At 36.1% G+C, this 26,045-nt stretch overlaps 1 protein-coding gene across 4 annotated transcripts in view; it reads right to left on the minus strand.

The window, feature by feature from the left end:
* specc1 (sperm antigen with calponin homology and coiled-coil domains 1) overlaps nt 1-26,045 on the minus strand; it is a 269,017-nt gene that overhangs the window by 231,527 nt on the left and 11,445 nt on the right. The window contains exon 1 of one of the 4 annotated variants that reach the window (XM_089129998.1): nt 525-641. The exons of the other annotated variants lie outside the window; for them this stretch is intronic. The gene's annotated coding sequence lies outside the window, so the exon portion shown is untranslated. Of the gene's footprint in view, nt 1-524; nt 642-26,045 lie in introns of those variants that run through there. 4 annotated transcript variants of the gene reach the window in all.

The raw sequence follows: 26,045 nt of genomic DNA on the forward strand, positions 1-26,045 counted from the left end.
TCCTATTTGTTGTGATCTAATAGACATCCAGCAGTGAGTACCACATCATTTAGAAACAGCAATAAACTCCAGCAAGTGATCAAGATATTTTATCCAAATCCACCTTTATCTACAAATGAATATAACAATGGGAATATTGAATAATCTTGGAGAGAATTTTTCTGTGCTGACAGTTGTAACCAAATGTGACATGTTTGAATGCTGAATTGAGAATTACTGACAGCCACGGAGAGAAAAATTTCCATCAACTTTCATTTAACTAGGCTATGTAAATATTTGCATGCTCAGAAGTCTCTTACTAGGCTACTTCATGCATTGAATGCATAGTCTCTCAAAGTGTATTTTTTCTCAAGTGAGTGACAATGTCAGCTCACACATCGTTAAAACTATTATGACATAATATTTGATATTACAAAACACATATTGCACACCCCTAATAATTCAAATGTAGTCATGTACTTCAGCCAAGCATTTGCCATTGAGATGAATGGAAAAGCTAACAAATAACTCCAGGAATTACTGACCACCAAGTTTCTTGAAAAATGATGCAAAATGTCTTCCTGTACAGCATGCTAAATGCTAAATGTAGGGTGAGTCAAACAATGTTTTTATAAGATGAATTCCTCCTACTTGCAATGTGAGGATGATGCAGTATAGCCAACTTCCTATTAGTGAGCTACAAAGGAAGAGAGAGAGGAAGCTCATAATGACTCATCATTTTCAGTTGTTAATGACGCATGGACTCGAGTTACTATAAAAAAAAGCTAAAGACTTTTTTTTAATTGGTCACTGCTAGTTTTAAAAAGATCCTTCCCAAGAGAGGGGAAAAAAGAAAAGAAAAAGTCATTTCTCACTCCTCTGAGACTATTGGGAAAGTAACCCTTGATTCGACATCAACAGTTTATGAACAACATGTTATACCCCTAATGACCTGATTGTTCTATTCTTTTGTGTTCTACTAAAAACCATATAAACAATAAAAAAATAAATGTTAAAAAAAAGATCCTTTCCTTTCAACAAAATAAGAGAATGCTATTTTTCTGCAAAAGAAAATTACACGAGAAAAATAACCATTAACATTTCTTTTGGCAATGCATTTATGTTATCGCTGAGAGTCTAGTCCTGTTTAGGCAGAGTCAGTTTGAGAGGATGTAGAAGCTAAATATCAGGCTGCTTCATCACATCCTCTCAATATTTGTCTGGCATATGTTAGAGTCTTAAAATAAATCAAGAGCATTTCAACAAAAGGGGACATGAAAACGTGGTACAATAGTCCAGCTTAGTTCCTTAAATGCAATAAGTGAAGACATGAAACTAAGAACCGGGAACTAGGGCTGTGCAATTGAATTTTGATTTCGATTTTGGCTCCCAATGATCACCAAAATAGTACAATAGAGTAAAAACGATTATTTTGCCATGTTCTGTTTTGCAAGAACACTCTTATTTTGTGTTCTGAATAACACACATCCGCCCCTCCCTAAGCCAACTCTGTATTACTTTAAAAGAAGTAAAAAATGATCAACATTAGTTATGATGCAATGCTAGCCCAATTGTGCAAGTGACAATTCCGTCACGTCCCGACTCCTAAATGTGAGAATGTAGTTTCGACGCTTGCCTTGCCCAACCCATTTTGAGAGAGAGAAAAGCAGCAGCACCGCTGAATCAATGTTTGCGGGGGAATTTTCCGCATTATAAGTGACCTGAGGGAATTATTATAATACTTATTGAAGTATTATATGTTTTTTTTTTATTCAATTTTTTTAAAATAGTTTTGTATAGTTAAAGTACAATAAATGTTCAAATTTCGATTTTTTTAAGAATTGTTGAAAGGTGTCTTTTTAATGCAACATGTTCCCAAAGTCATGTGAAATAATCTTGTTACATAAACGTGATTTCAATGCTGACCAAAATAATCGTGATTATGATTTTTTCGATAATCGAGCAGCCCTACCGGGAACTTAAAATGAAAGCTTTTTGGTAACTGAAAGTAATTGGCCTCCACTCTCTCAAATATAAGCGAATAAAACCACCTACAAATATGTAGCTAAGTCATCCCATTAAAGCACCAGTACCAGTAGTAGCTTCTATATGCTGTCAGGGGAAAAAAAACAGACATTCAAAGGGAGAAGGTGAAAGAGACACTAAAAAAGAACAGTACAGTAAAAAGAGTTATCAGGACAAAGATTAAAGAAATAAAGAAATCTCCTATACAGCCAACATTAGAAACGACTTCAAACAGTTACAGTAGAAAATGGCCTCAATTACTTGCAGACTGAAGTCTATTAATACTGTGATCACAAGGGTATCAAACCATTGCCAGAGCCCCAGCTAAATTACAGTAAGCAGCTTTCAACATAGTATGACTCTATTGTTGTTACCCATGTGTAAGTGACTACTGTCAGGACACACAATCACAATGTTATGCTGTAACCTCCTTCTGAAAATGACCCTTTAGAGGAGTAAAAAGATGGACAATGGACAACTTCAATTGAAACTATATTATGATCTGATGTCAGATAGGCCTATGTTTGTTTTCTAACTATAACATGGCATATTTATACATATATATTAGGGCTGTCAAGCAATTACAATTTTATCACATGATGTGGCGATTGATCGCACATCAAATTTGGCATGAGAAATCGCCCCAAAAGATAACATAACCTGTTAAACCCGAAGTGTACCGCCTTTTTTACTAAACTTAAGCAAGTTTTTGTACATGAAGGAAGCCCCTCAAGACCCATATGTAAATCATATACTGATGCTGAATTACTGACACATTTTCACTCATAACTCCGATTGTGGAAAATGGCACAATATTAACATCACTCAACATAATAAATCCCTCAGAACTAAAGATATTCCTCATGGAGTTCTAACTCAAAAATCCTACAGGCGCATGTAGGAGGACTGTGTGATATAGCTAAAAAAAATTATCACGATATACAGTAATATTTCATATAATTTGGTATTTTTTTATTTATTTATCCACATTGTTAAGGCAAACAACAAATTATATTAGATTTAGCAGTCAAAAACAAAATAAAATGTAAACAAAAATATCTTCTTTATGTCTTTTATTAAGATAAAAAAAAAGTCAGTGTTAAAGAAACTCTCGAACTTAAAATGTTACTATGCAATGTAAAAGTGTAAACGTAGAACAATCAAGGCAAACTTTAAGGTAGATCTATGTCTGTAATAGGGCTGGGCGATATGGCCTAAAAATAAAATCTCCGATTTTATTTTTATTTTATTCGATTTACGATTTATTTACGATTTTATGAACAAAAAGTATGTTTTGAGTGGTGAGGGGAGTCTTTAAACGCTTACATTGGCCATTGTGTTCAAGAAATCAACACATATGGTATGTCTATGATTGGCTACATCGCTGAACGCTGCAAACATGTTATAAATAGAAACTCTGGCCTGTAAATCGTTTCTATTTTGTCTTAGTTGTTCTTGATGCTTTTCTGCAACAGATGAACACAAATCTATTAATTTTTATGTTTTCATAGATATTTCTAGTTTGTGGGAGTCTCGTGAATCATTTTATTCACCCGCAAGCCGCACACACAGAGTGAGTGCATTACCGCCTGCGCTCGGCCATCAAATCTAGTCCCGCGCCGCACTCTATAGGCTGGCAGTGCACGTCTCTCAAGGATAGTGACGGGAAATATCGGCCCGACCCGCTCGGGCAGAATAAGCTCTAGTTCACTCCCACGCTAAGGAACAAACTTCCCACTCTCACTGGTAGCCATGTTGTCACTTGCTGTATGATGTTGCCATTTTGTGTGTGCTATGATGTTGTTGTTGTCGCTTGCCATTCTGCTATGTGAGTGAAACTAACGCTACGGAAACTCCGGGGAGCCAAAAATGTAACATTACACAAAAACTCGATTTACTTATTTTTAAAATTGCCCGCAACAGAAAAATTCGAATTAATTAATTTAATCGATTTTTCGCCCAGGCCTAGTCTGTAATAAGTAGGGGTGTAATGGTTCACAAAACTCACGGTTCGGTTCGGACAGAAATGGCAGAGAACTTTCCTTTTTTTTATTTTTATTTTATTTTTTTAAATAAGTGCGAGTTTTCCTACATCTTGAAACTTTTAGTTTTATACTGTAAATGGGGGTAATATTTGAAGGATGAACAAATGTTTTGGTTTTCAAATTTAAAAATAACATTTAAATAATATAATATTTGAGTTTTGAAAAGCATTTTACTATTCCTGCCAAACGTTCATGGTTACAGTTAGTGTTACTACATTAAACTCATGGTGAATGTTGCGGATCTGTGGGCTTAAAAGCCTACAAATAGCATAGTTAATTCATGGCACAATCTTGTTGTTTTCTTCCCCTAGTTGTGCATCCCTATAGTTTCTATCAAATGAATCCTATAGATATCGGCATGCTCACAATTCATATATTTTTTTCTCCAGTGTACAGGAGTTTTTTCCCACAATGGATGCATAAGAGACTCATATTTCATATTAAAGAAATGGGGGCAGATTTACTGAAGGGGGCAAATTAGCTTACGAGCGCAAAAAACAGCGTTGAGAGTAGAAAGTTCTGAGCGTGAAGACAGGCACAGCCGGATCATTTCCATACTAACCAACGCAATCTACCAGGCAGCGTCTGGTTTAAGATGTGCTTTTTTTTCTGGGAAGTAAATGGCGCAAAAAACAGTACATTGACAAGCGCAAACCTTAGTAAATCACCTTGCACGAGTCATTTAAATACTCTCCTCCCACAAATTTTGCGCCTGAAAGACAAACTCCTACAAATACATATGCAATAAGGTCAGCCCCAAAAATAACTGTCCATGCCTTTTCAGTGCTAATTTTTCATTGCCTGTCTTGAATCCTGACAGTTATTTTTTAACGCCAAAAGAGGGTTTGCGCTGGCGCAAGCTGTTTGTAAATCTGGCCCATGGACTCTATTTTCCACTTTGCATGCCCCCCGTGACAAAAATTACATTGTACGGAAAAAAAATGCACCACATACGCTACTTAACACACTTCCCACAAATGCCTTACTTCTCTCTGGGAGTTTTCCAAACACCCTGAAAACTGCAGTTGTCAAGCCCCTTCTGAAAAAGAGCAATCTGGATAAGACCATATTAAGCAACTATTGACCGATCTTAAATCTTCGTTTCATAGGCAAGATCATTAAAAAAAAGTCGTCTTCAATCAGCTGAACAAAATCTTAAGCTTGAATGGATGGATACTTTGACCATTTCAGGGCTCCAGACTTTTTTGACTAGGAGCGCTGTTGCCCCTGACTGAAAATTTTAGCAGCACAAGCAGAAAATTTTAGCCTGGCTGCGCCGTCCTACGCACTTTCGCTCAATTTCATTTTCCTTCAGTACTAAGTCTGGGACTGCTGTATAGACCTTATGCACCAGAGAAACGTGTAAACAGTAAATTCACTGATTCTTGTGATGAATAAAACATTTTGAGCCCCTTTGTGTACTCGTGCAGGAGGTTGGTGTGTCAGTTTTACATGTTGTAAATCATACAAATTGGTTGTGATTTTTTTTAAATAATTGTCATAAATAAAAATGTTATTTTTATTATTAAAAAAAAAAAACGACCACAGTGGCGTATTTGTAATGATTAGACACAGCTTCGACCGTTGAATGAATACAACACTGTCCTTCGTATCAAATATACATTTCGAATTATTAAGTGTTCCTAGATTAACAAAACCTGCAGCTCTCATTGACTGAAATCTTATATAATCCTCTGATCATTCGGACTTGTTGCTTCCAGCCGTTTCGGCGCATGACATACGTCACGACCACACGTTAGCGATTGGCTATGGCAGATCGTGAGTGACTCTGGGCAGATCCAATAGTTTTGAACTTTAATAGTGAACCCGCCTACAAGGAAGTAAACGTTTCTCAATGGAGAGAGGCCAGACTCTATGTACAAATGAAATGTACTAAACGGTCCGTGTTACATTTAACCCTGCGTTAGGTTGTGCCCCGCGCTCCCCTACTACCATATTTCTTCAAAAGCAGATCGTGGAGACATTTACTATTCATGATATCGCACACCCCTAGAATAAACCATTTAACGGATAGTCAACTAACAAAAATCAGTAGTTGTGAAACCCCTATAACAGATGCTAGGCGAACAAGGCTGTGGGTGGTGATGGTGCAGTGGATAAGACACATGCCTTTGTGTGAGATACACTGAGCAAGACACTTAACCCCTAGTTGCTAGAGGCGTGCGACCTCTGAAATATAGCAATTGTAAGTCGCTTTGGATAAAAGCGTCAGCTAAATGAATGAATAAATGAATAAATAAAATGCTTCCTGCATTCGTATATTTCAGAATAAAATGACATAAATACACTACCCTTTCTGAAATACAATTATTTGTCATCATTCATATAATATATTCAAATAATAAACAGATGCACTACAGCTGATATATTGTTACCATTCATAGATTTCATGTTTAAATATGTTACTGCTGTTATTTTTGTGTTTGTTTATTTCTCAGGAAGAGGCAAAGCTGTGAGCAAGATTTCGTTCATCGAAAGGATGCCACAGTTTCAAAGTATTTTTTAGAAAATGATTTAATAAAAGTTTGAAATACTAATGGAAGAAGTTGCACTTATTTATTGGAAAGTTAGCCAAAGGAAGAATCAGCTAATCCAAAAAATAATCATTAGACTCATTGAAAAAATAATAATCAATAGAATAATCGACAACAAAAATAATCGTTGCTGAAAATGCTTCCCTATTATACAGCAATCTATTTTTTGGTTTTGAATTATATTAGTTTGTATTTATTGTTATGACTGGAGTTTAGGCTAGTTAATCTTAATTTATTTTACTAGTGCAAAATGCCCGTGCAAAATAATTTAACAAATGAATAAGCGCGACGATTCAGGGAGCAAATCTGCTTTCTTCAGTGTGCAGTGTGAGAGGGGGAGTGGTCAGCGGCTAGAGCGGCAAGAGCCAATGTGTGGTTCTTTTAGCAATATATTTAGCGATATCTTTTGCATTTCTAATCCAAACAACGTCAAACTTGGCACTGCACTTACTTGTGCCCATAGCAAGACACTTGTAAAGTTTGAGATCCATCGGACTAAGGGTTCGAGAGATATGCGATTAACAGACAGACACACAGACAGACATTCCTGTAATTTATAGATAGATGTTGTCTAACACAATTTTTTTTTATTTTGTTTATCAAGCAGTTAATATACTATACAGTATGTTATTTAATTGTGAAATGTGTGTAGTGAAAAACAATTTTGAAGTTTATTTATTGTTCTGACTGGAATTTAGGTTAGCTAACCCTCATTTATTCATTTTTTATTGTATTTATTTATATTTAATTTTGTCTGTTTTAAAGAGTTTAGAATGTAGCATGTTTGAAAAAGCAAACAATTAGCAGTCATCTGCATCTGTAACCACATCCAACCAATGACTGTAAATAGATGCTAGGAGCAGTCACGATAGAGCAACAGAATGTACTAGTGTAACAGTGTTAATAATGCGTGTGTAAGGCCTACAGCCAATACAGACAGTCCCTTTCTGATATTGCCACCTGTTCTGTAATGGGAAGAGAAACAGAGACTAAAAGTGAGTTTGTGGGCTGCAGCTCACTGAATCGTTCTTTTCTAAATTTGACCGCTGATAGAGCGATTTAAAGCTGCAGTCCGCAGTTGTTCCACTTTGTCGCCATCTCTGTTCGAAATCTGCAATTTGGTAGATTACCAAGAAATTGAGAGAAATTAATCTAATGACCTCTATCCCCCCCTCTCTCTTTATCTACCTCTCTATTCCTCTCTAAATGCCCACAAAATCTGACTAAGCATCCCAGGAAAAAAAAAAAACAAAGTTTTAGATAGCCCTAATGGAAGTTGTTAGTTATTTGTATTTTTTGTTGCTGTGCACTTTACTACCTGCGGTCCTTTAAGTGTATTAGAAAAACTGATGGCCGACTAACTAAAAAAAAAAACATTATTTTGGCTATAGCCTTTTTTTGTTGCTGTTTTTAGTTTAAGTCTAAACCTAAATTTAAAGATTTAGATGCTCTGTCTTTTATTTATTTTATTTTATATTCTACAAGAAAGTTGTATGTCAAGCCCTAAGCTGCTCCCAATAACCAAGCTGCTAAGTTAATATGCTGGACATGTTGCTTGCAAATAAATACACAGGTGTCAATTCATGATACATTGTCTTCTCTTAAATGTAATACTTAATGTACATTGTTGTTAAATAGTAATAAGTGATGTTACATGATAAATAGAAGTCTTCAAATAGACCCTGTAATCAGTGATCGGTATCGGTTTCAGGTGATGCATCTTCCAGTAATCGGGGATCAGCCCCAAAATTCTGATCGGAGCATCCCTAATTTTTTTCTTCAAAAGTTATTTTTTTCCAAAAAAGTACTTTTTCTTGGCCATTTGTCAACTACCCAATTGCATTAATTCACAGAATTATCAACTTTTCGTGAGTTGTACCTCGGCACGGCACAGCGCAGATGAATTCAATGTTTTGAGGAGAATGTGCAGCTGTCAGTCACTGCAAATCAATATCTCTTATCTCCATAATAATTTATGTGGCAAAATTCTGTGTAATAAGTGGTATGACTTTATCGTATCCCTTAAATGTCCATCTAGTTTGAACTTGCCGTGCCAGCAACCGCTGGCAATATTTTGTGTCTAATTACTTAACTTGTGTGGCAAGTAACCATTTAAAGCAATATAATGTACATGCAGCTGGTTGTTATTTCAGAATAAACCCCTTCAGGCTCATATTGGTCATATATTGTATATTGTATATTTAATATTATATTGGTCATATATTGGTCAATGAGTTTGAAACACGACTCAATACGCGGTTTACATCCGCGTTTCCTAATTTCATATGCATAACAGGTGACAATTCAAATGTTCAAACGCAACAATTCAAACGCAACCCATATTTAGATGCTGCTCTTAGATACTGATTAATCACAAGACATAAATTTTGATTTATTCATCTCACGCCATGCATTCTGTATTAAGATTTTGACTTTAAATTACTTTTGTTAATTTGATTTTACTGATAACAGCCATAGTGCCTTATTATTATTATAACTGAGTAGTTTATCGATTAATATTAAGAACTTGACATGATGTATAGCCTAGCCTACATATTTAATAAGGTTTGGGTAGATATAAAATCAATTTATGGGAAATATCACCACGACCACGGGCACGACCGGTGCTGTTTGAATGGGCAGGATGCTTCTGTGCTCCAATGCATGGCGTGAGATGCGTGGCTGACTGCGTTTACATGAGAGCCCCTTTTGCTTGATTTAAGAATAATTCAAAATTGATGACTTGTGATTAATCAGTATCTAAGAGCAGCATGTAAATATGGGTTGCGTTTTAAGCATTTGAATTGTCACCTGTTATGCATGCGAAATTAGGAAACGCGAACGTAAACCGCGGACTGAGTCGCGTTTCAAACTCATTGATCAATATGCTTGCGACTTATAAACTTAAACTTACAATATATTTTGTCCATGAATGAGTATTAAATTATTCCAAATAGTTCGTTCTCTTAATTTCATAACTTTTCTCTTGGTTGCGCTGCTTCCAGTAGTGTGTTTTTATGTTAGAGCTTGTATCCAATCATATTTCAGCCATCATGCGTCAAATAAATCTGCCTCGACAGTGCGGGCGCCTGTAGTATCCACAAGTTTCCTACGCCCCATGAGGCCTTGCGTCAAAAGTGGGCGCGACTTCCGGTTGGAAGTAAACAAAGCACGATTTGACATGCTTGACACTCGTTCATTCAACAGTTGACAGTCATTCAAGTTATAGCGATCCAAACTAGCTAACGATGTGGGAACACAACCTCGACGAAATTAAAAAAGGTGAAATAACAGTACCTTTACCCTCCACAGTAGTTGATTGGGAGTATTATAATAACATTATTAATAATCAATACTCATCAAGGCATGGTGACAGACAGTAGTGCGAGCTGACAAACAATTAAAATAAAAAATACACACTTAGTCATTGTGCTTTGGAGTTTATTCAAAATTATAAATGAATGTGCTACTTGAATACATTAACTGGCACATTTGGTATTCTGTCAACACAGGCTTTGATCCTGAGTTTAGCTGTAACATCAGTAGCGAACAGCCAATCACATGCTGATAAAAGTTTATAGAATATTAAGAATTTAAACAAATGTACACAGGAAGATTCGTCGTCTTTTGGGAGGTGATGGAAACTACAGTCGTTGGCAGGAACACTCTGATTTCGTTTTCAGCTTATGTTCAAAACAATCACGTTTAAGCCACTGAACTAGTTTAGTCCGGTTATACATACAACCGCGAACAGCACATGTTGTCCCTGAGCTCCGTAACGACATCTCTCATAAAGATTTGCGTCTTTAAATAGTAAAATAATTCTCAGAAAAACAGCTAGCCTCTTCGCTAACTAACACACAAAATACCATTGGAATGCTACTTCCGCCGCCTCACCGGAAGTTTTACCCACTTTATTTTTTACAGGAGCGCCCCTCGGAAACTTGTGGATAAAATGAATGGCAATGAAACCTTTTCTTTAACCAATCAGATAATCCGTCAGAATTAATCAGCCAATCAGATTTCGCTTTGACTGCAGCGGGGCCATCTAGCTGGCATATAATAACGTCTGTATATTCTCGTTCTTTGATTGGATGCGTGTACAGACCGCGTACTATTACTGGTAGTATCCGCATCTGTAGCAAACTGCATAAACTAAATGTATCTTCCTGTAGATGTAATAGTTTTTCAACCCACAAATTAATGTTTCTTTCCCTCCTCGACCCCCAGCAGAAAAAAATCTGTTATTCAGCCTGAGCTAAACGCAGAGTAACAGAACTCTATTCGATATCTCCGGGTAAAAACAGAACTGAATGATTTTGAAGGCAAAAGTCCCGCTGATCTCGTTGATTTCATTCAAAACTCTGTGTGAGAGCATGGGGCAGCTGTACACATCATCATGTTTTGCGGTTACTGTGTGTGCTTCTGTCGAGCAGGCACTCTCAGCCATAAATAGGGGTGTCCATGGTTAACCGATTAACCGTTTAAAATTGGATTAACCGAGTGAAACCTTTTTGCTCGGTTAAGTGGCGTCAATACATATTTGCACAAAACTTTTGCGTTTTTTTTTTCCTGATTGTCGATAAAAAAATATTGTGAAATGACAGCGTTTCTATTAACGGTGTTATGCGACTAAAACATTTTTTTTTCCTTTCGCGATAAGCCATTCTAAAAATAATGGCAACGGACGTTGGTAGTCTATCACAGCCACCGCACTAAACATTATTATTATTTATAAAAGGAGACGTGGTGTGTCATCCAAGCATTAATGGCAGGGACAGTCACAGAGTTTCTGTGTGTTTCTCCCTGATTTCTGCTCCGCGGTCTTGATTGTGGCATTTCTTTGAGGTTTCGTCTAGTAGGCTATTCCTTGTATCCTTTATGAATTTTAAAAAAGAACTCTGCCTCGTATATGTCCAAACGGTCAGTGTAGCCTACTTTTGTGTTGATTCGTTTCCCCTTATTTAATCCGTAGGCCTAATTGCAAAACGAAAAATGAACGGTTGTTGTATTTTGTAAAACGCAGAGTTGAACACCAAAATGTTAATTTGAGCTGTAGGACTACGTCAAATGCTGCGCAAAAATATATAGGCTATATATCGACGAATTTTCAGATATTTGTTTGATTTTTTGCCCCTTTAAACATTTAAAATATTTGACAAATGAATATGGAAAAAAAAAGATTTTACTGGTTTTCTGAGGCCAGATTAGAACCTGGAAATGATTTTCCCCGCAGTGCTGAATGAGAAGAGCCGTAACCACAGCCTACAGAAAGGGGATTTGGATGATTTATAAGATATAATAAATGTGTCTGATAATAAATTAATATAACATAACGAGGCATTAATTGTTTATTAATAAACTATTGTTTTCTAAATCAGTTTCTGCTAAAAACAAATCTCCATCCCCGGATGCACCTTTAGAGAGAAATACATAATTAGCTGACTACATAATTACATAGTCAGAAGATATTGGCTTTCGATTCGAATTTGTTCGTTTTAAATTGGACATTTAAAGCTTTAGTCTACAAAAGCTTTAAATGTCCAATTTAAAATGAACAAATTCGAATGCGGTGGCTGTTTCAGTTCTCGCGCTCCAGTTCACGGAGATCATGAAGCGCGCCTGTTTGTTAAAGCACAACGTTTTCTTGTTATTGTGAGTTTACGCAAATAAATGTATTTGCGAATAATGTATTATTATTTTCTGTATGACCAGAAATGAAAGAGTATTTTAAGTTGTTTCCACTGAAAGAACTGCAATGAAACTGCAAGTGTTCACATGGGCGTCTCGCAGCCTCCACAAAGCACACACACTGGATATGCGTCAAAATATTGTGTTTATTTGTGCTTTGTTCCTTTTTTGGATAAAAGCGTCTTCTACATATGCAGCCTAATAAAATGTTACAATAATGATGATTATTATTATTATTTGCGGATACGGAGTTTTTGCGAAATGGACGTGTTGCCAATGTGCGTATTTTCAATGGGCAATTTCAGTTTGAAGGGTGATGGAAACGCGCTGCTCTGAACTTACCACTGCGTTTTATTTCTATAATTAATTTCGTTTCAAATGGGGTCCAACCAGTTATTAAAGGTGTTAAAAATTAACTCTGTATCTCGAGGTTGCGGCGCGCACATGGTTAACCGAGTATTAACCGATAAGGGCCTCGGTTAACGGTTAATGAAAAACTTGAAAACGTGCAGCCCTAGCCATAAAGCGAATTAAAACATGCTAGAAATATGACGAGACAGACACGACATTGTTGGAACTGAAACGCAGTTAGAACCTGTACAACAGTAATTGAAGTCTTCTTGAGGAAAGAAATAAGGATGGATTTTGTGCAAAAAATAATCTGTAGTTTTGGTGAGTATAAAGCCTTTTTACCCGAGCTGGTGAATATGATTTTCGTATTTTTTTCTTATAAATTTATGATCGAAACTTACATTTTTTTAAACATTCATACCAGTGTAATGTCTGAAAAGGGACTATATTGTAACCCTTGGATGACAAGATAAGGGAGGCTCCGTTTCTGAACTTGAGAACAGAACCACTGTACAAACGCACCAGCCGAACTCACGCGCTCGTTTCTCTCTACCAGCCTTTCCCGAACTCACCACATTAATCCAATAACTGCCGGTGCAAAATAAAAACAACAATTAAAGAGAGTCTTTGCGCTGATACACTATTAAAAGTTATTAATTCAGTAGGACAGAAGGACTAGCTGTAAAATGCACGGCCCGCCACTGCTATATAGCCTACCCCTACATACAGTTAGGGTGATATACACGACTTAAAATGTGATATTGCTTACACAGCTCTTGCGTTTCGTTTAGTCACAGTCCACAAGGTGTCACTGTGGCCTCAAAGCTTCAGCACTGCCACTCTGAGCTCGATTGCTCATGTCTGAGTTAAAACACGCCCCCCTCATTAGCATACAGAGAAAGAAATGTTGGAATAAATAAATGTGGAAATAAATAAATGTAGAAATAAATATGTGAAAATTAATTAAAATGTAGACAAAAAAATAAATACATAAATGTAGAAATAAAAATAAGTGGAAATAAATAAATGAATAAATGTAGAAATAAATAAATGTGTGAAAAAATACAATTATACATAAATAAGGAAGTAAAAGAATAAATACTCATTTATTTGTACCTTTTTTACATTTCTTTATATATTTATTTCTGTATTTATTTGTGTATTTTTGCTTTTTTACATTTCTTCGTATATTTATTTATGTATTTATTTATTTTTAATTAAGTCAGCTTTGGCATTCCATTGATAACACACTGTTTATCATAAGCACGTGCTGCTGGTATGTTGTCTATAAAGTTAAAACTTAGTTGTAGTTATGATCCTTGGTGTGAACGTCCTTTACATACAAGTGTGTACTTGCCATCACATGTGAAGTGCACAGTATTTGGGATGCAGCCTTAGACCCAGCTAGGTGAGCCCTCTACAGGAAAAACATGGGGTTGTATTCAGTTGGCTACATCTGATTCTCCATCTCAGAAAAAATGGCACATGAATGTAGTCTGTATGGAATAGATACATAGGATTTTTACATCCCCTCAACCCAGTTTCACTTCACTGTCTACTATACCAAAAACAGAGCGATTTCCATTCTTACTGCTGATTTGACATAGCCAGTTAACCACAAGACCAACTCTGCAAGTCTGGACAACATCGGTATGTCATATGAACAACTGTGGTTTCAGTCCCCTTTATTTAGACCAACATTTAACTCAAGGCCTGCATTCAACTTCAAAACTCAGCAAACTGTCTGAGAAAGGGAAACTTTTTAGTAGTAGGGTAAGATTTGTCAAACAACAGATGTCCCTTGATTTTCTGAGCCACTGGCAGCAGTAGATGTAGAAGACAGCAGACTCAAAGAACTCAAAGAACTGCCAATTAGACAAGTGTAATTCTGCCATTTGTATGCAGGCTCCTGTCACCCAATAAGTTCACTTAGTAAGGGTAACAGTGATTTTTACTTTCAGACATGAATAAACTAGTAAACGGGTGGCTGTAAACTTGATTTAAATGTGACCCACAGAGATACCTAAGCAGAGACAGCAAAAATTGATCTTGAAAACACAATTTGACTTGATTTCAAAAAGTTCAGTAACAGCTGTATTCAAATGTGCCAAAATGTTGCCACTTACAGTGCAAATGATATGCACTGTAAACCCCTCTGGGTTGGATTAGGGGTGTAGTGAAGAGCGTGTGTACACGCTATAAAGTACATATCATATGCACGCATAAACTATTTTTGGCGTATAAATGGTACGAGAAATTGAACGAGAAACAGACGAAATATGAAAGACAAGATTTCGTTGACTAGTTTTGGATAAATAATAAAGTTTTTACTGTAAAATAAGTTTATAAACTGTACTGTAAGTTTCTACTGCCACATCAAATAAGCTTTTCTTCAGACCAATTTCTGCTCATGTTATATACAGCTTATATATTATGTTTTGTCAAATATAAAGTCATCAACTAAGATGTTATAGCCTTGATTCCAATGTAAACTTTATTCAAACTAATGAATCCTTAACTTTGAAATGCGTGTGATAAATGTATACTTCAGTTTTTCCAAAGAAAGATTACACTTGAAATATTGTTACGATTTTAATTGTTGTTGTAATTGTAACCTTTGAATTAAAATATATAGCACAAATTTAATTTCTTGTACCATTTATATGCCAAAAATAGTTTTTGCATGCATATGATACGCACTTTATGGCGTGTACACACGCATTCCACAACCCTCCTCCTACCCAAGGGGTTTACAGTGTGTACAGATGTCCAAATTCGATTTGATTTCAATTCGCAAGCTCTCAATTCAAATTGATTTTGATTCTCAATTCAATTTGACTACATACTAGGGCTGGGCGATATATCGAATATGTACGATGTATCGTTATATTTTTTGAAACGATATGGAATGAGGCAATACCGTTTATATCGATACAGTAGTTTGATATGAGCACATCTGAAAAATAGCGGAGGTTGCAGTGTGAGCTGCTGCAGTGAAAGTAGCTAGGCTACGTAGTACAATTTGTCCTAAACATGACACAAGCTTATATTAATTGCGTCAAAATCACTTTGATATAGTTAACAAGTTTGCTAAGGCAGCTTGCCGCCCGGTCAAATGCTCTGACAGACACTGTTGCTGACTGACAGATATACTTGCGCTGTTTAATGCGTTTGAGATGTGGTGCTTTCCTCAGTGCTCAACTTACATTTCACATATTCTCCATCTGTAAATGTTAGAAAGTAAAGCAAATATGTCCATTTAACAACAAATATGTCCATGTCAGAAGAGGACGAGCTTCTGCAAGTGAATCTCCGCTAAAATTCATGCTTCCTTGAACGAGCGCCGGCGCGCGCATGCGCGTGAATAGTACGCAATAATTCTGACTAAAATAAACATATTGCTAAAATATTTGTTGTTGGAGAAAATAAATGTGCCATATGTGGAATTTTAAACCTACAAGTATATATTTTTTCATGAAAGTGAAAGTGATTATAATGGGGTAATCAAATGCAGGCTAATATAATTAGTTTGTGCTTTTGTTTTTATTTTCATTTTTAGTTTAGCTTTTAGTCAATATAAAAACAAAAGCTTTTTGCACATAATATATTGCATAGCCTATATTATATTTGTTTCCATATCCTTCAATATCAACATTGTTTGTAGGATATCATTGGGCCGAATGTGAATATACTGTATATATATATATATAATATATATATATATATATATATATATATATATATATATATATATATATATATTATATATATATATATATATATATATATATATTTTAATATAAAGATTTTCTTTATCTAAATAGAAAACGTAGAAAGTACCGAGATATATATCGTATATCGCCATTTGACCAAAAAATATCGAGATATGATTTTTTGGCCATATCGCCCAGCCCTACTACATACAAATCCTATATTTATTTTTTTTAAAAAGAACAGTGGACATACGTTTACAAGTGGCTAATACAAAGAGATTAAGAGCCACAAACCAGTATATAAAACTCTTTTTATTTTAGGTACACTATACACTAAATGCATACAATGAATAGACAGGATTTTGATGCAAGATGCAAAATTGATGCTGAAAATTGGACAAGTCAGAACAGTCGCACGACTTGATCAAATTGGATCAGGTTTTTTATGTTTAAGATAGACATAGATAAATAAATGTATAAATATTATAAATATTGCAACCATTTTTTATTACAATGATCTCACCTAAACGTTTGTTTGTACAATGGGGTAATTTTTCTTTTAAGAGTTTATGCAACACATGCAGCTTGATTTCAAGACAACTTGATTTCAAGTTTTTTGGGTAGGTCAGAAATACTACAGAAACTGAATAAAGTAATCCAATGTAAAATAACACTGGATAGTCTTTTAGTCTTGACTGAATTAAATACATAGGCTATTAATTCTGATTCCTTACAATTAATACTATATTATGCCATGACAACAAAATGACAGATACATATGGCTGCATTTACTTCAAAGGGTACATATCATGCTTTTAAATCATTCATTTTTACTTATAATTATAAATCATACATTTGTGGTCTATATAAAGCATAACTGCAATGCTTGGGTCTGAATTCCTCATTATTATAGCTCCACAGGCCCCTTTTCTACCCCTTTTCTGATGTGCGTCTGTGAGCGACCCATTTCAAAGCGGCCCCTTTAAATAAAATTTGCGTCTTTCCCCACCTGCTCTCCAGGTCGCTGAGTTCACACTCGGTTCAACTCCCCACGTTCGGCCATTATTGTAGTTTGATAAGAGATATACGATTATATACTATAGCTTCAAAGAACATTTTTAGTCACTTGTTAACAAAATGTCAACAACGGAAGACTTGTCCATCAAGCCTTACATATTCGAGCCAAAGCGAGCGATTTGAAAAAGACGACGACGAACCTGCAGAACAACGTCTTCATATGGATGCAGGGGTATGTAACGTTAAGTTAACTATGTTGTGTTATTAGTGAAAGTCGACTATTTCGCTCGTTAAAACAAGCACACTGACAAGATAAATGACTACGGTCCAATCTTACCACTAAAAATCTGTATTAATAATAATATAATAACTTATGTGTAGAAAAGCATCAGAAAACACAGCAGCTAAATGATAGAAGGAATTTATCCCTCATTCAGACGAAGTCAATCGGCAAACTCTTCTGTATACTGGAGGAGGTTGTTGAAGTGGGGATCCTTGAAGTGCTTAAGGTCATCCAAGAACCGAACATTTTGACTTGCCCTCTTGTGACTTCTGCATCATTGAGCTTGGACTACAAAATTGGAGCGACAAATAATAATGGCGGATTGCTCGAAGTGTTGGGTCGGTAGTCAATGTCCAATGTCGGTAGTCAATGTCCATGTGATGGTTCAAAAAACGTCATAGAGAACAGAAAAATCTGAACAGGTTGAAAAATATGACCAAAGCAGAATATAAAGATATAAGCGAAGCACCTGAAGAGAATAATTTCATCTTTTCTGTGCTTTTCTGTGCTAGGTGGCGGTAAAACTCCTAAACGGTGAGCAGCCGGTAACAAGAAGTGGTCGAATGAGAACGTCCTCGTCTCAGTTCTCGCGCATGCGCCCATAAGGAAGTAATGGAATAGTGGAATAAAGTCGTTATTTATGTTTTTTTCGCACAAAAAGTAGTCTCGTCGCTTGATAAACTTATAATTGAGCCGCTGTAGGCACATGGAATATTTAAACCTTTTCTTTAATGACTTTATGGGCCGTCAAGAGCCAGTCCCATAGGCAGTCTATGTAGGACTGATCTAGCTCTCAGATTCAATCAAAAATATCTTTATTTGTGTTGCGAAGATGAACGAAGGTCTTACGGGGTTGGAACAGCATGGGGGTGAGTAATTAATGACTTAATTTTCATTTTTGGGTGAACGAACCCTTTAAGACAAAACCGACTGTCTTTACAATTAAGGTTACTCACTTAAACCAGAGTTTTGACATAATTTTGCGTGTTTTTAGCTTGTTAAAGCAATATATAATCTACGAAAAAGAACTTTTGTTACTGGCGAGCGGTTTGTGAGGCAGATTTAGGCTTTACTGTATGTGCACGCAGTGAAAAACTTCTCTGAAAGTGCGCGAGCATGGCATAGTTTAAAATTGCTTAAATGTTTAAACTGGTAAAAACTTAAAAAGGTGTGAAAATGATAAACGTTAGTTATGATGCAATGTTGGCCCGACTGTGCAAGTGAATATTCCATCATGTCCCGACTCCTAAACATGAGTTTGTATTGACGCCTGCAGCACGTGATGCTTGGCTTGTGCAGAGAGAGAAGACGCGAGTCCTGAATATGGAAAAAATCAATTTGTGCCCGTTGAGAATCGATTTTGAATAACCACATTTTAAAAAACAATTAATCGTAGCATTCTTTGCAGTCCTTGCATTCTTTCTTGTGGCTCAGTGACACACACACGTGAAAGGCTCATTATAAAGCTCATTATGCGGGTCATTATGTCTTCTCAGGTGAGAATCACGCCCCCACGCATATTGCCTTTCCAAACAAAAAGTGTCTTTCGAAATTTAAATCAATGTTGTTTTGTGTAAATGATTAGGCAGGATAATTTTCAGATCATTTTGAAGCAAAAACTCTAGGCGACAACATCCATTAGTCTAAAGTCTCATGGACACGCAATAGGCTATGTGCACAACTGTAGTTTCGAACTTCCACTTTTGTCAGAAGTCGGCGTATCAGTTTCCGGTCTACGACTGGTCATCCGCATCCACTAATAAACAAACAAAGATGAGTGCTGCTGTTGTACGAAAAAAAAGAGTTCTTAAACACATCTAAGTTTCTTAGAACTGTAGTGGATCTAACGTCCGTTTCACACCCATTTGCAGTGTGTGTTGCGGTGCAGGAGCGTGCTGTTAGTGCGTTCACATATTATGATGCGTTTGTACAGTGAATAACTGATCCGCGGCTGTACAACAAACACATACTTAATATTTTTATTTAAAGTCCAGAAGTTATGCTGCAACTTATTTTTTAAAAACAAAAAGATGTGTCAGCATTGCGATTCTTTGTATGCACGTTTAAACACAATTTAAACAATGTAAGTTAGGGCTATTACTCCATGCATTACAAGTTGCTCAAGCAAGTGGTCAAATATTTCCTATATTAAAATCGCAAATAATTTAAATTAAAACTTGAAATTGACAAAAGCAGCCGACTTGCCTTTTCTTTTGCATTTTAATTTTAAAACAATAGATCTTGCATGTCACAAAACTTATTTTTCCACCTCCACGATCGAGACGAGTTATATTCTGTCGCCTGGTTGAAGTAAATGGGAGATTCCACAGTTTAGGCCTAACTGCAAGGACAACAGCCTGCAAAATTAAATCTTCATGCAGAAAGCCATTGTCCTCAGGTTAACATCCTGAGACAACCTGGGATACAGCTGTGTGAAAGGCAGGATAAATCTGGCAATGTTAAACTTGTAAACTTTGATCAAAGTTGAGTTGATGTAAAATTTAACGTATATAACATGGATGGAAAAACAGTGTAAGTTCAAGCAGAAAGTGTACTTAATCTAATTCAATTTAATAAAATTCTGGTTGAATCCAAGTTCATGTTTTGCTTTGTTCCTAATTTGGTATAGTTATGAGTCATGCGTTTCAATTTTTCACAAAACTGCAATATGACTTCCATGCAGGCAGGGTGCCCATCTAATATGATCTGTTCTATAAACTTAAAGGTGCATTTTTGAATCTGGTATGGTCATAAACTTAAGCCAGCAAATTACTAAAAAATACCACAGGTATATTTATTTGCCAAATGTAGAATACAAAGGAACTCCTAAGTGTGCAAAGTTATAACGTGTGTAACGTGGATGGAAAAAAAAACAATCCTGCAAGATTGCCTCTGTAAAACCTTTTTTGGTGTGCTACATTTGGGAGAAATAATACACAAAACTATCAGCTCATTGTACAGAAACATCCACTTTTGGTATGGCACAATGTCTAAAAATGTATTTATTTTTCTAACATTTAAACTTAAAACACATTAGATTACCCTTTGACTTTATGAATATGCATAAAATGACAGCTTCATCATTTTTATATATTTTTTGTGCATTTATTTAAAGACAGCGTGTACCATTTTTTTCACATGTGTCTTTAATGTCTTTTTTGTCTTTATTGACAATTAATATTGGCAATATTAATTTTTTCAGAACATGTAGTCAGAATTACCAAAATAATAATAATAATACAACAAATAGGGAGATTGTTTTATTTATTGTAATCAGGTTTGTTAAAAGTGTGCTTGCATGAGGTTAGTTCGTTTGCACATTAAACATTTGAAAACCAAATCCTTTATATCTTAACTTTTGAGTGTAGCAGAATTAAACGGATGTAAAATTATTATTATGTGACATTTTATTGACAATTTTTTACCACAAGCTAATGTTTAAACTAGCTTAATGTGTGCCATTAGTGCGGAAAATCTGCTTGTGTGCCTTACATGCCCAGTTCACTGTTGTTTAACAACCTGCGCTTGACGCCGACAGATTATTCTAATAGCATAAGTGACATTGTGTTAACGTACTATTAACGTGTTAACTTGGACAGCCTACGTTAAATTCTTACTAACATTTTGACAGAAAATAAAATCCTCATCATCATCAAAAAATGTCATTGACGATGTTGACTTTCATGAAAAGCTTATTGAGTCAAAATACGCGGAAAACAACGTTCGAAGTTGGATAGCCTCAACATTTCTGTCCAATTTACGAACATGAAGTGCAGAATCTGTCAAAATGTATACAACCACCATTCATGCATGATCTTTATGAACAAAATGTTCGAGCGTTATGATTTTTTGACAGAAAATCTCGGCCCCTGTTTTATCCCGATTTATTAACAATTTATCATGTAGCTACGTATATGAGAATTTAGTCCACACAACATGTTTTTATCGTTTTGTTACTGACAGAATTACATGGAAAAAATATATCTCTGCTTCCTTTAGAATCATAGTTTAACGTGCGTAACTGCTCGTTGCATCATGGTAGATTAAGGGAATTATACTTTCAGTGTTAGTAGAAGTATTTTGTAGAAGACACGCCAAAATAACTGTTATGTGCCAAAATTCCTGATTTTATTAAAGCAAATTAAAGAAATGACTTAGGAATAATCCAGATGCACTTCATGTCCCATCCTGACATCTGTAATTTCTGGGGACGGAAATAAAATAAATAAATAAAAGTGTCATTACACGATAATGCCAAGGCTTAGTGGGATAAAAGTAAGTTTATTATTTCTAACATCTATCTTTAACAAAATTATGAACTAAAAATTAAACAAATGACGACACCTGGGTATTATTCAATCTATATAGTTAATTACACCCCTTGTGGACTGAAACTGTGGAATCGCCCATATTGTAGTTTTCCTTGATTAAATGTGCATTTATGGTGAGATTACGACATGTTATTTAATTAAACGCATTTATGGTGAAATTACTACGTTTTCAGGTCAATCTTTATCATTTTGACCACCAGCGTTTGCAGCACAGCAGAAATAGATTCGGTGTGGAAACGATCGCTGTGCTGCTGATATATACTGTACCACATCAGTGAAAAGTGAAAGCCCTAACCTGTTTACATGGTACATAGGAGACTGCTGTGCGGCACTTCGCTCTGTTTCAAGTCGCTAACAGCCATTTGAGCTTCAACTGCTTCCTGATAAACACCAACCTTCGTGCGCAGTGGCTGCACAAAATAGACATTTTGATCGACGCGCAAAAAATAATAAAAATATTAAGTATGTGTTTGTTGTACAGCCGCGGATCAGTTTTTCACTGTGCAAACGCATCATAATATGTAAACGCACTAACAGCACGCTCCTGCACCGCAACACACACTGCAAACGGGTGTGAAACGGACGTTAGATCCACTACAGTTCTAAGAAACTTAGATGTGTTTAAGAACTCTTTTTTTCATATAACAGCAGCACTCATCTTGTTTGTTTATTAGTGGATGGAGATGACCAGTCGTAGACCGGAAACTGATACGCCGACTTCTGACAAAAGCGGAAGTTCGAAACTACAGTTGTGCACATAGCCAGGGCCGGATTAACATAAGGGCTAGGTGGGGCTGAAGCCCCAGGGCCCGCGGGATTAGGGGGCCCGTGATTGGCTGGAGAAAATGAGATTGTCAAATCATAGGTGGTTGATTTGCGTATAATAAAATAACAAGAAGTTATTGGAAAATGTGTCTGACTGACATAATTCACCGCAGAATAAAAATAACTCTACAATTTGCGCCAGAAAAGGGATGCAAAAATTCCTAAACTAACGAAATACTTTGGTTCACTTTCATCCGTGTCCGTGAAGAGTGCAGCGGCAGCAGCCCATTATCTTCACGCTCCTGCGTCGTCACTGATCGCGTGCACGTCGAAGAAGGTAAGCAAGAAGCAGCTGGATTTAAGCACTAGTTGGATGGTAATTGTTATGTGACAAACTGACTTATATACGCATTACTGCAATGCTTTTTTTCGCCTTAGTTGATCAGTACAAAAGTGCATGATACTTGTTTAGACATAATTTTCCATAGAAAATTCGAATATTGGTCATACTTCCAAAAATTATAATATGTGATTCTGAATGCCCGTATCCACACCAGCGCGGTGATAAACAAAAGCACACTCACGTCAAAACATTGGATTCATCCGCAATCTTTCATGCCGATGTACAACCCACGTAAAGTTGATAATTATGTAAATAGTTTTCAAACAAAGATGGCAACAAAGAGGAAAAGCTACGAACTGCAGCTTTAATAACAATAAAAAAAATATTTTTGCGGTAAAAGACTGTGGCGTGGCAATCAGATGAAAGGGGGCCCTTGGTGTTGCTATAGCCCCAGGGCCCAAAGTCCTCTTAATCCAGGCCTGCACATAGCCCATACAATACCAACTTTGGCTCCTAAGAGCTGAATCTTTATCAATGACTGACAACCATCACAGAATGTAAAAAACTCAAGAGACTGACTATTATATACAATGACGTTTAGGGAGTGTTATTCAGTACAGCAATTAGTTCACTTTGGGCACACAAATGACACTCATAATGGCCCAAATAACAAATAAGCATGTAACTCATGAAAAATGGAAAGAGGCTAAACAGTTATCCTAATTTGTCACTGTAGGGTCATGTTCTTTCTGCCTAGAATGTAAACAACTCCATACCTAGGGCCCTATAATTTCCGTGATCACGGAATCGCGGACGGAATCGCGGAATTGGCCAATTAACGCGGAATCTGGTGTTAACGCGGAACTTCGTGGAATTTTACATATTTGGAATGAAATTCGGTTTTTGTGTGGGAGAAGAACGTATGTCTGGGGAAAATGCAGAGAGACGGGGAAGCAAATCTGGGCGACACAACCCTTAGAAGTTAACTTGAAGTACTTACGAGTGCAGTGTTATGTTGCATCATGCAGTATTTGTCATTTTAAGAGTAAATGCCTATTTTATTTGTCTACATTTTAATCATTAACATTAAAAGCAACATTAAAAGCTCTTTTTACAACTAAAATAACAGTAAAGGGTAAAAAAACTGAATTCCCAAAAATTAAAACGGAAAAAACAGAATTTGCAAAAATTAAAACGGAAAAAACGGAATTTGGGAAAAAATAAAACGGAATTTGGGAAAAAATAAAACGGATTTTATAGGGCCCTACATACCAGCTGTCTTTCCAACTATCATTTCTGCTTATAAAACTAAAACTTAAAAAAAATAAAGTTAATTCTAGAGTAGTTTGCCAAATTATAATGCATTAATATCAGCAATAATATAAAATTGTATATGCTCTCCTCAAGGGTCAAGAAATGTCAAAACTCAAGACTGGATGTATAAAATTAGCTGTGGCTATCTGATGTACAGACAAAATTCCACGCAGTTACCCAGGCTGACTGAAATTTACACAGCAAGTATGCAGTCCATTTCCTGTAGTCTCGATGCAGACCTGCCAAATGCACTTCGACTGCACTTTCAAATATTCGGCATAAGAACACATCAGTCTGTTCTTCAAAAATCTACATTTAAGTAAATAGTTCAACCAAAACTGTATATTTTGCCATTATTTAGTCACCCTCATGTTGTTCCTAATCCAAACCTGTATGAGTTTTTTTCTTCTGTTGAACACAAAAGAATACATTTTGAATAATGTTGGTAACCAGACAGTTGACAGTAGCCATTAACTTCCATAGTATTTTTTTTCCTACTATGGAAGTCAATGGCTACTGTCAACAGTTTAATTACCAACATTCTTCAAAATATCTTCTTTTGTGTTCAACAGAAAAAAAGAAACTCATACAGGTTTAGAACAACATGATGGTGAGTAAATAATAACAAAATTCTCATTTTGGGGGGAACTATGCCTTTAAGTTTCTTTAAGTCGAAATGCAACAGATTTCATTGAACTAGTCTGTCATTATCCTAATCGCCATCATCAAAAATGTTCACAAAAGAAATTCACTAATAAGGTCAGTTACCTTTTATGCCAAACTCATCTGATTCTGTACTGTGGAAGGTTTATTATTTCCTACAAGCAAAACATAGAACAGCCGGCAGAATGAATGAGCAGCGTTAGGTAGACTGAAAACACACCTCTATCTGCCAACTCACAGAAAACATAAGAGGCTGGTGCAACAATCATTGTCAGTAGCAGCCAAAGGGTGTGTACTTGCGTGCTTTAAAAAAATGCAAACCATCTAAGGCAAAGTATCAATGACAACATCAGTGGTGTTTACATCAAGATCACCATGTGGGAAGTGTAGTCTAATGAAGTGAGAGAGAAAGATCATAGATGGGAATAGGTTCAAATACCTTTGAATGAACTTTTAGGGTTTCACACATATATAATGTCCATCCAGATATAAAGGTAAACTCAACTGGAACATGTTCCATCAGCCTGCTGTCCTTTTATGTTTGCAATTAGTCAGAGCCATTGGTCGTCCTATAGGCACTGCTAAACTAATCCACCCAAAAACCAAACAAAAGCCACAGAACAAGAGATAAAGGAAAATATGATCAGAGGATGAGGACTGAATGTAAACTGGTTATGAATAAAGTGAGTCTTTCTCCAAAGTCAAAACAGGCTACCCTGGTTTTCAGAGAAGTCCAACACTGTGTCCTAACCAGGCGTGACGCTGATGAAGATTGCAGCAACAATTTGTGTGACGATGAACATGACAATCGGGTGTGACTTAGCACAATCAATCACAAAACACAGCAATTCAGATCAGTTGACACTGTGTGCTCTCTTGCACACACAATGTGCAGGGATAGCCACACAAAGTTATTATAAATTAATTACACTGTCTAAAACAGCAAAAACTAGCCTATTTATTGAGTCAG

Source organism: Pimephales promelas, chromosome 4, assembly GCF_988280905.1.
Source record: "Pimephales promelas chromosome 4, fPimPro1.hap1.1, whole genome shotgun sequence".
NCBI lineage: Eukaryota > Metazoa > Chordata > Actinopteri > Cypriniformes > Leuciscidae > Pimephales > Pimephales promelas.